The sequence below is a fragment of the Gossypium arboreum genome, chromosome 7, assembly GCF_025698485.1.
Source record: "Gossypium arboreum isolate Shixiya-1 chromosome 7, ASM2569848v2, whole genome shotgun sequence".
Lineage (NCBI taxonomy): Eukaryota > Viridiplantae > Streptophyta > Magnoliopsida > Malvales > Malvaceae > Gossypium > Gossypium arboreum.
The window spans coordinates 42,074,148-42,087,648 of NC_069076.1; the positions used below are offsets into that span (position 1 = coordinate 42,074,148).

Genomic DNA, 13,501 nt, shown 5'->3' on the forward strand with positions numbered 1-13,501 from the left:
AATGGAAATGGGAAAGAATTACTATAGAATTTGTAACGGGATTACCCCTGTCTCTAAGGAAGAAAGATGCCATTTGGGTAATTGTTGATCGGTTGATAAAGTCTGCACACTTTATTCCGGTACGTATGGATTTTTCCTTGGATAGATTGGCTGAGTTATATGTTTTTGAGATTGTCAGATTGCATGGAGTGCCTGTCTCCGGTATTTCATATAGAGATCCTCGGTTTACATCTCGATTCTGGAGCAAATTGTAGGAAGCTCTGGGTACTCAGTTACATTTTGGTACTGCATTTCATCCCAGACAGATGGTCAATCTAAGCGGGTAATATAGATCTTGGAAGATATGATACTTGAGTTTGAAGGTAACTGAGAAATGTATTTGCCTTTGCTTGAATTCGCTTATAATAACAGTTATCAATCTAGCATCAAAATAGAACTGTATAAAGCCTTGTATGGTCACAAATGTAGAACTCCACTGTATTTGATAGAACTCAGTGAGAAAAAGTTGCACGGAGTTGACTTGGTCTGAGAGACCAAGGAAAAAGTGAAAGTAATTCGAGACAGTTTGAAAGCAACCTCTGATCGTCAAAAGTCCTATGCTGATTTGTACCGAAAAGAAATAGAATTTCAATTTGGCGACAAAGTATTCTTGAAAATGTTGCCTTAGAAGAGAAAGTTCTCTGGTTTGGTAAAGGAAAACTGAGTCCACGGCTCATTGGACCATATGAGATTACATAAAGAATTGGATCGGTTGCATATCAGTTAGCTTTATCACTAGAACTTGATCGGATTCATAATGTTTTTCATGTGTCTATGTTACGACAATACCGATCTAATCCTTCACATGTTATTTCTCTGACAGAGGTAGAGATTCAGCGTGATATGACATATGCTGAAGAACCAATCAAAATATTAGCCCGAGAAATAAAAGAGTTAAGAAATAAGAAGGTAGCTTTAGTAAATTTTCTTTGGCAACGACACGGTATAGAAGAAGCTACTTGGGAACCAGAGGATGCTATGAGGAAGCAATACCTGAATCCTTTTACAGGTAAGATTTTCGAGGACGAATATCCTAAAGGGGGGAGAGTTGTAACAACCCATTTTTTAGTGAAATCGAAACAGTGGTTTCGAGACCACAAATTTGACCTGAAAATGAGGTTTATTTTTATTTCATTACATGGTCCGTATTATAATAGGCATGTTGTGTGAAAATGTTGATACAAAAAATTTATCGGTTAAGTGTTTAATTATAAGAAGGACTAAATCGCATAAAATGTGAAAGTTGAATTCTAGTAGCTATAAGGATCAAATAGCTATGGAATTCAAATCTAGAGGTCCTTATACGGTACCACTAAAGAAGTATGTAGATTTTTTTATGACTCATCCATGGAAATATAGAAAAAGGGCAAGGATTAAATTGGAAATTGCTAAATACTTAATTAATTAAAAGATGAAAAGAAAAATATCATCTTATTTTTTCATCTTCAACCTAAAATTCTATAGAAACCTTAGGAGAGAGAAGGGAAACTTTTAAGGCTTAATTGGGTAAGTTTTCTTGTCCCATTTTTAGTAATTTTGATATTTTTGAAATCGGGATTGCTTAATCTCTCTATTTTAGGGATTTATTTGAAAAGTTATCAAAGTATGGAGAATGGGTCAAGGATTTATATGCTAAAAATTAGAAATTTATGGTAGAAAATGAAAGGTTGTTGATAGATAAACAACTTTTACAAAGTGATTTTTGATGAAAACATGATTTAGAGACTAAAATGTAAACTCGTGAAATTTGATGAAAAATTCTAAATTTTTATGAATACATGTGCTGTAAAATTTGTAATGGGATTTTGATTAGGCTTGGAATTGGAAGTAAATTGCACAAGTTTTATTTTCCGAGCCTAGGGACGAAATCAAAATATATGGAAAAGATAGGGACAAAATGGTAATTTTTTCTAGGACATAAATTGAGTCCATTTAAATATGAAATGTGTGAAATTGATGGTAAAATTTATTTATATAGATCCGGACAACACCAATTCGAGGTTAGATTGAGAAAAATAAAAGGTTTCGGATTAGTAGCTTTCTAACGCGAACAAGTGTTGAAGTAAGTTCATGTAACTTAATCCGGCATGTAAATATGTTTATTTGAATGTTGTGTTGTAAGGAATGTGATTTATTTTAATGTACATTACTTGAATGCTATCATGAGATATTCAATATATGCTTGAAATGGTGAAAAAGGGGTAAGTCCGATTGAATATTGGATTTCGATGATTATATGTGCTTTCTCCAAACTAATAAGGTCTTGCATTTGTTGCGGGCAAGATTTAGCCCAGACGAGTAATCCTAGTAACCTTGTTATAGAAAGGATTTAGCCCGGATGACTAATCCTGATATAATACCTCTCGAGTATATGTTATGATTAGGGTTTAGCCTGGACTAGTAACCCTAATGTAACTTTTTGAGCATATGTTATATAAAGGATTTAGCCAGGATTGGTAATCCTGTTATACAATATGTGGCTTGAGAGTGTGTTCCTTAAGTAAGTACCCTAATGGGTACCATCGAATAAGAATTGACAGATTATGGAATCATACACTTTGAGTGTACTACTTGAGCATCCATCAGAATTTTAATGATTCAACAGACATATAACTCTAGACATGACATGAGAATTATGAGATGAAATGATAATGTCTTGAAAGAGTGTTGCATGATGAGCTCATCTATTCTTAATTGATGTATATGTAAACTTTGTGACTAACATGTTTGATTGGATGCATGTGTTTAGGCAATTTAGCCAAATGGATGGAAAACTTGTTATTGTATGCTTAGATTTAATAAACAGGATTGGTAAGTTTAGTTTCCATTATATGAACTTACTAAGCATGTAATGCTTATTCCATTTTATTTTTCCCTTGTTTTATAGTTCTCGAAAGCTCACGAGTGTTGGAGATCACTGGAGCACTATCAACTAGTCATTTTGGGTATACTTAGTAAAATCATTTTGGTATAATGGCATGTATAGGACAACTTGACCATTAGTAGCTTGATAATGATGTTTTGTAACCTAGCCATTGGAATTGCTAGTAATGGTTCATTTTGGTATTACTAAGTAGGTTATCATGATATATATATACATGTGTTACGTTAAGTATATGTAAACAAAGGATGTTATTGCCTAGTTAATACAAGGTAAGATTGTAAACACACATGCATGTAATGGTATGCTATGTTGAATGATGGAAATTGCCTAAATTGAATGCTTGAAATGGTTGGTATTGGTTGTGTGTTTCAAGTGCAGACCTTGGGTGAAATTTTGGGTGAGAAATGAAGCTAGAAATAGTTTCTTTTTGTCCACACGGGCGTGTGTCTAGACCATGTGTGACACACGGCTTGGTAACATGGGCATGTGGTTAGGCCGTGTGTCCCCTGCACCTTAATTTTGAGAAACAGAATGCTCTGAATATACCACATGGGTAGAGACACAGGTGTGTGTCTTAGCCATATGGTTGACATGGCCTTGGACACGGGCGTGTTAACGGCCGTGTGAAAACTGCACCTAAATTTTGAAAATTAAATTCGCCACACGGCCTAGCACATAGGTGTGTGACTTGGCTGTGTGACTTCAATTTCTTTATGCCTTAAAATTGAGAGAGTTACACGGGGTAGGGACACGGGTGTGTGTAGTTCACAACCTGACCACACGGGCATGTCCTTAGACCACACGGGCTTGTGAGCCCTGAAACTTTGAAAATTTTTGTAACTTCGTAAAAAATTGTTAGAGCTTCCGTTTAAGGGACGTTACAAATGATTTCAGAATTTGAATAGTAACTTGCATGATTTATCTGTAAATATTTCTAAATGTTCTGGTAATGCTTCGTAACCTTGTTCCGGTGACGGATATGGGTTAGGAGTGTTACAAGTTTACCTAAACCCAAACACTTAATCAAACAAGTTAATCACATAACCTCTTATAAGAATCAAGTAAACATAGATAAGCTCATCACATTATCAGCATCCATTAATTTCACCTTCCCACATTTCAAAAGTCTTTTCCGTCGAACTATTGAAATTTCAATGGATCTTTGGTAATATACTCATGTGCAAAAGAACCCATTAGGGTACATAATAAAAAGGCACACTCTTGAGTCACACATTTTACAGCAGGATTACCAGTCCAGGCTAAATCCTATCCGTAGCATATGCTCTAGAGAGCTTAATTTGGACTACCCATCTGGGCTAAATCCAATTTATAAGCTAAGCTCAAGAGGGCTTACAATAGAATTACCCGTTCGGGCTAAATTCTATTTGCAACATGTGCAGTATTATTCTTATTCAAGAAATCACCTTAATCCATTGAAATTCAACATTCAACCGGGACATGACAATTTTTCCATATTTCACAACTTATAACTATTTCGTTATGTATCTCATCTCATACATATCAACACAATCATACAATTCAATTCAAGCATATTAACATACATATTTAAGTTACACGAACTTACCTTGATAATGGTTCGTATTTGAATTTCAACTAATCCGAAACCTTTTAACTTTTTTGATCTAGTTCCGTATTGGTCTTTCTGGATCTATATGGGTAAATTTAGCTATTTCTATCACATTTCGTATACATTTTCATCCTATTACATCCTAGGAAAAATTATAATTTTGCCCCTATCTTTTTTAAAAATTTTGATTTCGTCCCCAGGCTCAGAAAATGAAATTCATGAAATTTAACTCTCTTTCCAGGCCTAGCCAAAATTTATATACTACATTTACAGCACATACCTTTCAAAAATTTTAAAATTTTCCATCGGTTTTCCACTTTTTCATTTTAGTCCCTAAATTAAGTTTTCATAAAAAATTACTTTGTAAAAGTTGTTTATCTATGAATAACTTTTCGTTTTCTACCATAAATTTCTAATTTACAGCGTATTCATCCATGAACCAAAATTTCATACCTTGATAACTTTTCAAATAAATCCCCTAAATAGAAAGATTAGACTATCCCGATTCCAAAAATATAAAAATTACTAAAAATGAGACTTGATTTCATACCTTTTTAAGCTTGAAAAGTTTTCTTCCTTATGATTTTTTTCTTTTTAATTAATTATCATTTATTAATTTTATTGATTTCCAATTTAGTCCCTAACCTTTTCTAATTTTTCCATGGATGAGTCATTAAAATATCTACTAACTACTCTTCAATGGTCTAATTACCATAGAAGGACCTTAAGTTTTTGAGTTCCACAGCTATTGATACTTATAGCTACTAGAACCCAAGTTTTACATTTTATGCAATTTAGTCCTTTCCCTAGTTAAACACACAATCGGTAAATTTTCATATCAAAATTTTCATGTGACATTCCTATCACGATGCCAACCATAAAATAAAAATAAAATAAAATTTTATTTTTGGCTCGGGTTTGTGGTCTCGAAACCACTGTTCCAACCACATCGAAAAGGGGCTGTTACAACTTCCCCTTTAAAATTTTCATTCTTGAAAGTTCTTGCCAGAAAAGAGGTTAGGGTGTTGCTTCTTCATAGTATCCTCAGGCTACCAGGTAGCTTCCTCTAATCCATGCCGTTGCTAGAGAACTTTTATCAACGCACCTTTTTATTTCTTAGCTATTTCATCTCATATGCCAGTATTTTAATCGATTCCTCATTGTAAGTCATATCAGGCTGAATCTCATTTTCTGTTGGAGTAATAATATAACATCCCATTTTGGGCCTAGTCAGAATAGTGGTTTCGAGACCCCAAATTTGAAGTAGAAATAATTATTTTATGAACTTGTTGAGGTCTATGATATGTTTGCATGATTGTATGAAAGTTTCATTGAGAAATTCTGTTGTTAGAGTGTCCAATTAGATTTTTAGAACTAAATTGCAAATGTTGAAAAATATATGATTCTAAAAGCTTTAGGCATGAAATAGTTATGGATTATTAATTAGAGGTCATTAATTAGCAATTTGACCAATTTTTATATTTATGGACAAAAATGGGCTTGAGTAGGTAAAATTTGAAGGTTTAGTAAAATGGGCATTTTGGTCATTTTGTTAATAAAAGAATAAAAAGGGAAAATTAAGTCAAAATTTACTCATCTTCTCCATGCCATAGCCGAAATTCCTAAGGTCACCATAGATAGGGTTTCTTCAACTTTCAAGCTTGTTTGTAAGTGCATTCTAACCCCGTTTTTAATGTTCTTTACATTTTGGAAGTTGTTATCAACCGATCTAGCCATTTCTACCATTTATTTGAGCTAGGGTTGATGTTTGAGATTTGACCCATGTGTGCCATGCATGTATTTTGACGTTTCATGGTAGATTATGAAAGTTTGATGTGTGATAAACAAATTTTACTAAGTGATTTTTCATGAAAACACCTAAAAAGGACCTATTTGTAAAAAGTTGTAAAAAGTGTAGTAAAAATATAATTTGATGAAAAATATGGGCTGATATCAGCATGTGTGTGGGTCAGCTAGGCTTGGGTAACAAAGAAAATAAATACATTTCATTTTACGAGCCTAAGGACTAATTTGTAAATATGTGAAAGTTTAAGGGAAAAACTATAATTTTTCCAAAGTATGGTTTTTGGACTGATTTGAACAATGTGGAAATTAAATGAGCTAAATTTACTATTATAGATCAAGAAAAACGGAGTCCGGACTTAGACCGGGGAAAGAACAAGGTTGTGGACTAAATCAAATTCGCTAGCTATATTTTGTACCAAGGTAAGTTCGTGTGTAAAAATAATGCAATATTATGATTATATTTTTAATGCCTTAATATTGTATGAATTGTATAATTGATTTCATGAAAACATTTGATAAGTTCCGATAATAGAGAGAAAATCCTGTTTGAACCTTAGGAATAGAATAGGATACGAGTGACATGCCACTAGGACCCCATGTGATATATACGAATATATGATTCCGGGTGCTAGTCATGTATGTCCTATCGGTGGCTAGGTAGTCCGGCATGTGTTGCGGATACCTAATAGCTCGTGTGAGCAGCCCATGTAGCTACGTCTTGACCGTCAGCTTGTGTGAACAGACCCGTTATTAGTTCGTGTATCCGTTTAGTATTCAAAGTGTTTAATGGGTATTTCAAGAACGAGAAAGAGTATGTTAAGTTACAAGTTGGTACAGGTATGTACGAAAAACTCATAAGAATGAGCTTGTTAAGTGATGAGCTTTTGGTAAGATTAAAAATGATAAAGTTATAATTATGAAACCATGGTGATAAATATGTGATTTATGTTAAGTTAAATTGTATGATATTCATGCTAAATGTTGCTTAATATTGTTTATTATTGCACGTGAACCTACTAAGCTTTATGCTTACTCCCCTTCCTTTTCAATTCATATAGTGTCGCCAAGCTAGCTCGGGGATCAGAAGTAGTCGGAGCATCAATCACGCTATCAATTTGATTATTTGGGTGTAATTGGTTTAGATATTTTGAATATGACATGTATAGAGACTTGTTCTTTTTATGATATGTGTCATTATTGATTTTGCCAAATGTTTTGGCTTGTAATGGTATTTGATTCATTTTGTAAATGGCTATTTGGTATTGGCTAATATTGGTTATGTATTTATGCATATAGGGATGCCTTTCTTGGATGGAGTTATTGCATGGTTTGTGATGATAATTATGAAATGTTGCATGTGATAGAAAATAGCATGTAATTGATGTATGGATGTCCTTGTTGTGTGTATCTGCTTGGATTGGGGTTGTTTGATGTTGTGTAGTTTGGTGCAAGTAAGGGTGGCAAAAAGGCTTGGTAAATAGCCTTATTTTTGTCCACAAAGGTAGACATACGGGCGTGTGTCTAGGCTGTGTGTGACATGCAGCTTGCCCATTGGGTGTGTGATCCAGCTATATGTCCCCTACATTCTTGAATTTTTGCTTTGAATTGACCACACGGGTAGAGACACGACTGTGTGTCTCAGTCGTGTGAAGGGCATGGCCCAAGGACATGGGCATGTGCCCAAGGCGTGTGAAGTCTGCACCTATTTTAGGGAAAATTATGAAAATTAAATCTCCCACACAGCCTAGCACGTGGGCGTGTGCCTTGGCCTTATAACCCTAATTCGTTGATGACATCATAAACAGAGAGTTACACAGGCTGTGGACACGGGCGTGTCCCAAGCTACACAGGCGTGTCCCAAGCTACACAGGCGTGTACGATCTCATGGCCTACCCACACGGGCGTGCGACCCCTATTTTTATGAAAAATTGTCTAAGAGTTTGGAGAGTTTCCAAAGTTCCCCGTTTAGTCCCGAATAGCCCCCAATGTATGTTTTAGGCCTCGTAGGCTCGTTTAAGGGATGATATGAATGTTTTGAAAAGTTTTAAATTTTAGTGGAAATTCATGTTTTAGTTTTGAATCTTTGTTTGAGTTTAAGTTCGGTAATGCCTTGTACCCTGTTCCGGTGTCGAATATGGGTAAGGGGTGTTACAAATAACGTGTGAAGGATTCGATCGATATGTCGTAGCATGATGAAACACATTATGAATTTTATCAAGCTCCAGTAATAATGCTAACCGATATGCAATAGGCCCGATTCTTTCAATAATCTCATATGGCCCAATGAACCGTGGACTCAATTTTCCTTTATGGCTGAATCGGAGAACCTTCTTCCAAGGTGACACTTTCAAGAATACTTTATCACCAACCTAAAATTCTATCTCTTTCCGCTTTAAATTAGCATAAGAATTTTGACGGTCTGAGGCCGCTTTCAAACTGTCTCTAATTATCATCACATTTTTTTGGTCTCCCGAATTAAGTCAACACTATGTATCTCTTTCTGACTTAACTCTGTCCAATACAATGGAGTTCTACATTTACGACCATATAGAGATTCATACGACACCATTTTAATACTGGACTATTAACTATTATTGTAAGCAAATTCAATGAAAGGCAAGTATTTTTCCCAGTTACCACCAAATTCAAGTACACAACACTGAAACATGTCTTCTAGAATCTGTATCACATGTTTAGAAGTTCCATATTTTTGAGGATGGAATGCAGTACTAAAGTGTAAATGAGTGCCAAGAGCTACTAGTAACTTACCTCAAAATCGGGATGTAAATAGGGGATCTCTATCTGAAATAATGGAGATTGGCACTCCGTGTAGCCTTACAATCTTAGATACATATAATTCAGCCAATCTATCCAATGAAAAATCCATACGTATCTGGATAAAATGTGCATACTTCGTTAAACGATCGACAATTACCCAGAGAACATCTTTCTTTTTTGGTGATAAAGGAAATCCTGTTACAAAGTCCATGGCAACTCTTTCCCATTTCCATTCCAGTATTGTAACTGGTTGCAATAATCCCAAAGGTACTTGGTGTTCAGCCTTCACTGCTGACATATCAAACAGTTCGATACAAATTCAGAAATATCCCATTTCATTCCCGGCCATCAGTACATCTTTTTCAGATTGCTATACAACTTATTACTACCAGGATGAGTAGACATGTTATCATTATGAGCTTCATTCAAAATCTTCTGTACTAGCTCTAAACTTTTCGGTACACAAACTCTACCTCTAAATAACAAACAACCATCGGTCCTGATCTAAAATTCTGAGTCAGGAGTCGATTCACTTTGTATCCTTTTTGCTTGCAACTTACTATCAATTTTCTGAGCTTCGGTGATCTGTTGCAAAAACATCGGTCTAACATTTAACTTAGCTATTTGTTAAACCGTAATTCATACATATTTTTATCCCATGCTTAGCACATTTATGGATGATTTTTCCTTAAAATTGGTGAATTCGATGCTCCTAATGCCTTAATTTCATGTTTTATACTTAGGTGAGCATAGTAGAGTGAAAGGAATGAGAAACAGGCCAAAAACGAAGAAAATGGACCAACGTACGAAATCAACATGGCCTGGACCTCCTCACACGGGCAGACCACATGACAGTGTCAATTTGGTAGAATTTAAGCACCACTCACATGGGTGGACCACACGCCCATGCCTATTTAACAGGCTTGACCACGGCCTTAAGCAATCGCATACGGCGTGTCACACGGGCGTGTCTGCCGAGCCCAAGTTTAATCCAATTCAGAAAAGGCCAATTTTGAGGGTTCTTAGGCATTCTAAAGCCTATAAATACACCCTAGAGGAGGAGAAAAAGTACAAACGCAGAGAAGGAAGCAGGGAACTACTCAAGGAAAGCCGATTGATCCATCTCAGAAGCCGAATTCATCATCAAGACTGAAGATCTCCCTTCGATTTCCCTTCAGGAGTTTTGGGTCTTTCTTTATGTTTTGTATTCATTATTCTTCTGAGATTTTTACCTTTGTAGTTATGAACTAAAACCCCTAAATACCTAAGGGGAATGAAACCTAAGACAGATCTTGTTATTATTATCTGAATTGTATGATAAATATTTGACTTGTTCTTAATTATGTGTTCTTAATTCTTGTTTTGATATTCCAGGATATTGATTCAAGTTAAGCTCTTATTCAGAGGAGGAATAAACCCTGTCTAAGAGTACATTTGTCATAATTAAGCGGAGTTGGTTGCGTGCCTAGAGATAGGGTGACAAGATTTTTCCGAATTAGGGTGAAACCTAATAAGGGGATCCATAGATCGAGTTAATGCAACTTAGGGAGTTAATTAGAAAGATATTTCAATTTTTCAATCTAGGGTTAGACATTGTTAGTCTCGAGAGAGATAATAATATAACTTAGGGATTTCTATGGATCAAGTCAAATGAATAAATCGTCTGATTCAGAGTCAATTAACAAGTGAAATCTATGTGGATTTTTCCTTATGTATTGTCTCAATCAATCGAGTTGTCCAAAAGTAATTCCCCAATTCTATTTTCTGTGAATTCTTAGTTTAGTTAATTAGTTAGTTAAAACAAACCCCATTATTCTTAGGCTAGATAATAAAAAGATAGTCATTACTAGTACTTTTAGTTCCTTTGGGTTCGACAATCCGGTCTTGCTAAAGCTATACTACTGTTCGACAGGTATACTTGCCTTCAACGTGATAATAATTAGTTTCAAGAGCGATTCATTATAAATATTTTAAACCTGTCACGAATATCACGTACCAAGTTTTTGGCACCGTTTCCAGGGAACTAAGATATTAGGAACACTCAATTTTTATTACTTTAGCCATTTACTTTTACTTCAATTTAAATTTTATTCTAATTTTTATTACTAATTCTTCTTTTTTCCTTTTTCAGGAAGGTTCTTATAGTTTATGACTAGAAGAAACCCGTCAGGACCATTACTTTTTGATAGTGAGATCGATTGCACAGTTCGCAGAAACCAAAGAGAAATAAGGCGAAGGCTAAGATACACGGAGAAGGAGCAAGAGGACAATATTCAAACCACAACTGAGGAGATGACTGAAAACCAAGAAAATCCGCTACCTCCTGCAATTGCTGTTAATCAAAATCCTGCTCCGCGCACTATGTATGATTAAGCTAATCCTAATTTAACAGGAACTGAGTCAAGTATCATTAGACCTACTATTACTGCAAATAATTTTGAACTGAAACCTAACACAATTCAAATGATACAGCAGTTTGTTCAGTTTGATGGTTTGCAGGACGAGGATCCCAACACCCACTTGGAAAATTTCCTAGAATTTTATGATACCATTAAAATTAATGGCATTTCTGATGATGCCATTCGCCTTCTGTTATTTCCCTTTTTGTTAAGAAATAAGGCTAAACAATGGTTGAACTCGTTACCACGAGGGTCAATCACTACTTGGGAACAAATGACCGAAAATTTTTTATTAAAATATTTTCCACCTGCTAAAACAGCCAAATTACGTAATGATATCTCTTCTTTTGTATAGATGGATTTAGAAACACTTTACGATGCATGGGAGAGATATAAGGACCTTTTGAGGTGGTGCCCTCACTATGGGTTACCGCTTTGGCTATAGGTCCAAATGTTCCATAATGGCCTGAATCCTTAGACTCGACAGATGATTGATGCAGCCGCTGGAGGAACTATCAATAATAAGACACCTGAGGCAGCTTACGACTTTATTGAGGAGATGTCACTGAATAACTATCAGTGGCAAGTTAGGAGAACGAAGCCAAGGAAAGCAGCCGGTGTTTTCAATCTTGATGCAGTTACTATGCTATCTAACCAAGCAGAACTCTTAAATAAAAAGATTGACAGTTTGTGTGGTTCTACTCAGGTACATCTAGTGACGAGGTGCAATTCAAATGGAGGTGGAGCATGCACAAAATATCAACCCTTCAACCCTAGCATCGAGGACAAACAAGTCCAATATATAGGTAACAATAACTATAGATACCAAAATAACCCATATAGCAATACTTACAATGCAGGTTGGAGGAACCACCCAAATTTTTTATAGGGAGGCCAAGGAAATCAGAGACCACCTCCAGGCTACCAACAACCACCCTACCAACAGGAAATGAAGCCGAACCTTGAAGAGATGCTCCCAAAGTTTATATCGCTGTTAGAAACTCATTTTTAGAATACCGAGACAACACTTAAGAATCAACAAGCATCGATCCAAGGGCTCGAAACTCAGATTAGACGGCTTACCAAGTTGATTTCTGAACGACCACAAGGTAGCTTCCAAGCAACACAGAATCTAACCCAAGGGAGCAACTCAACACGATTACTAGCCAAGATGAGGAAGGGTTAGTGACACCTAAACTAGAACCAAGGCAAGAAACTGAGATAAGCAAAGGTAAAGATGAGGTCAGCCAAAATGAGCAAAAATCGGTAAGTACAGAATACAAACCTTATGTTCCATACCCCAATGCGACAAGGAAAGACCGCTCAGACAAAAAATTTGGTAAATTCCTTAAATTATTAAAAATATTACATATTAACTTACCGTTTATTGAAGCTCTATTGCAGATGCCAAACGCAATAAAATTTTTAATGGAGCTTCTAGCAAATAAATGAAAGTTAGATGAAAGGTTGCATGTGGAGCTGAACGCTGTTTGCTCAACCATTCTTCAAAATAAGCTACCCAACAAACTAAAAGATCCAGGGAGTTTTATGATTCCTTGTTTAATTGGTAGTTTAGATGTAAATAATGCGTTGGCTGATCTAGGGGCTAGTATTAACGTCATGCGTTACAAAATGTTTAAACAACTAGGTCTTGGGAAACCCAAACAGACTAGGATGAGCATTCAATTAGAAGATAAAACTATAAGATTTCCTAGGGGTATTATTGAAGATGTGCTAGTTAAAATCGATAAATTTATATTTCCCATTGACTTCGTTGTTCTAGACATAGAGGAGGATAGCAACACTCCTTTGATTTTAGGAAGACCCTTTTTAGCAATTGCTAGAACGATTATTGATGTTGGCACAGGTGAGCTCACACTTCGTGTAAGAGATGAAACAATAACCCTTCAAGCTTGCAATTCCGGCAACACATCAGAAATCGAAGGTGATTGTCTAAACCATTCTACTAAAACTGACAATATGGTGCAACCTGCTTTGCAGGAAATG

The 13,501-nt window shown here is 35.6% G+C and overlaps 1 non-coding gene across 1 annotated transcript; it reads right to left on the reverse strand.

Moving 5' to 3' along the window:
* Positions 1-11,816: 11,816 nt before the first annotated feature.
* Positions 11,817-11,923, reverse strand: LOC128296238 (small nucleolar RNA R71). Its single transcript, XR_008286787.1, has one exon. It is a non-coding gene; the product is annotated as a small nucleolar RNA R71 (small nucleolar RNA).
* Positions 11,924-13,501: the final 1,578 nt, after the last annotated feature.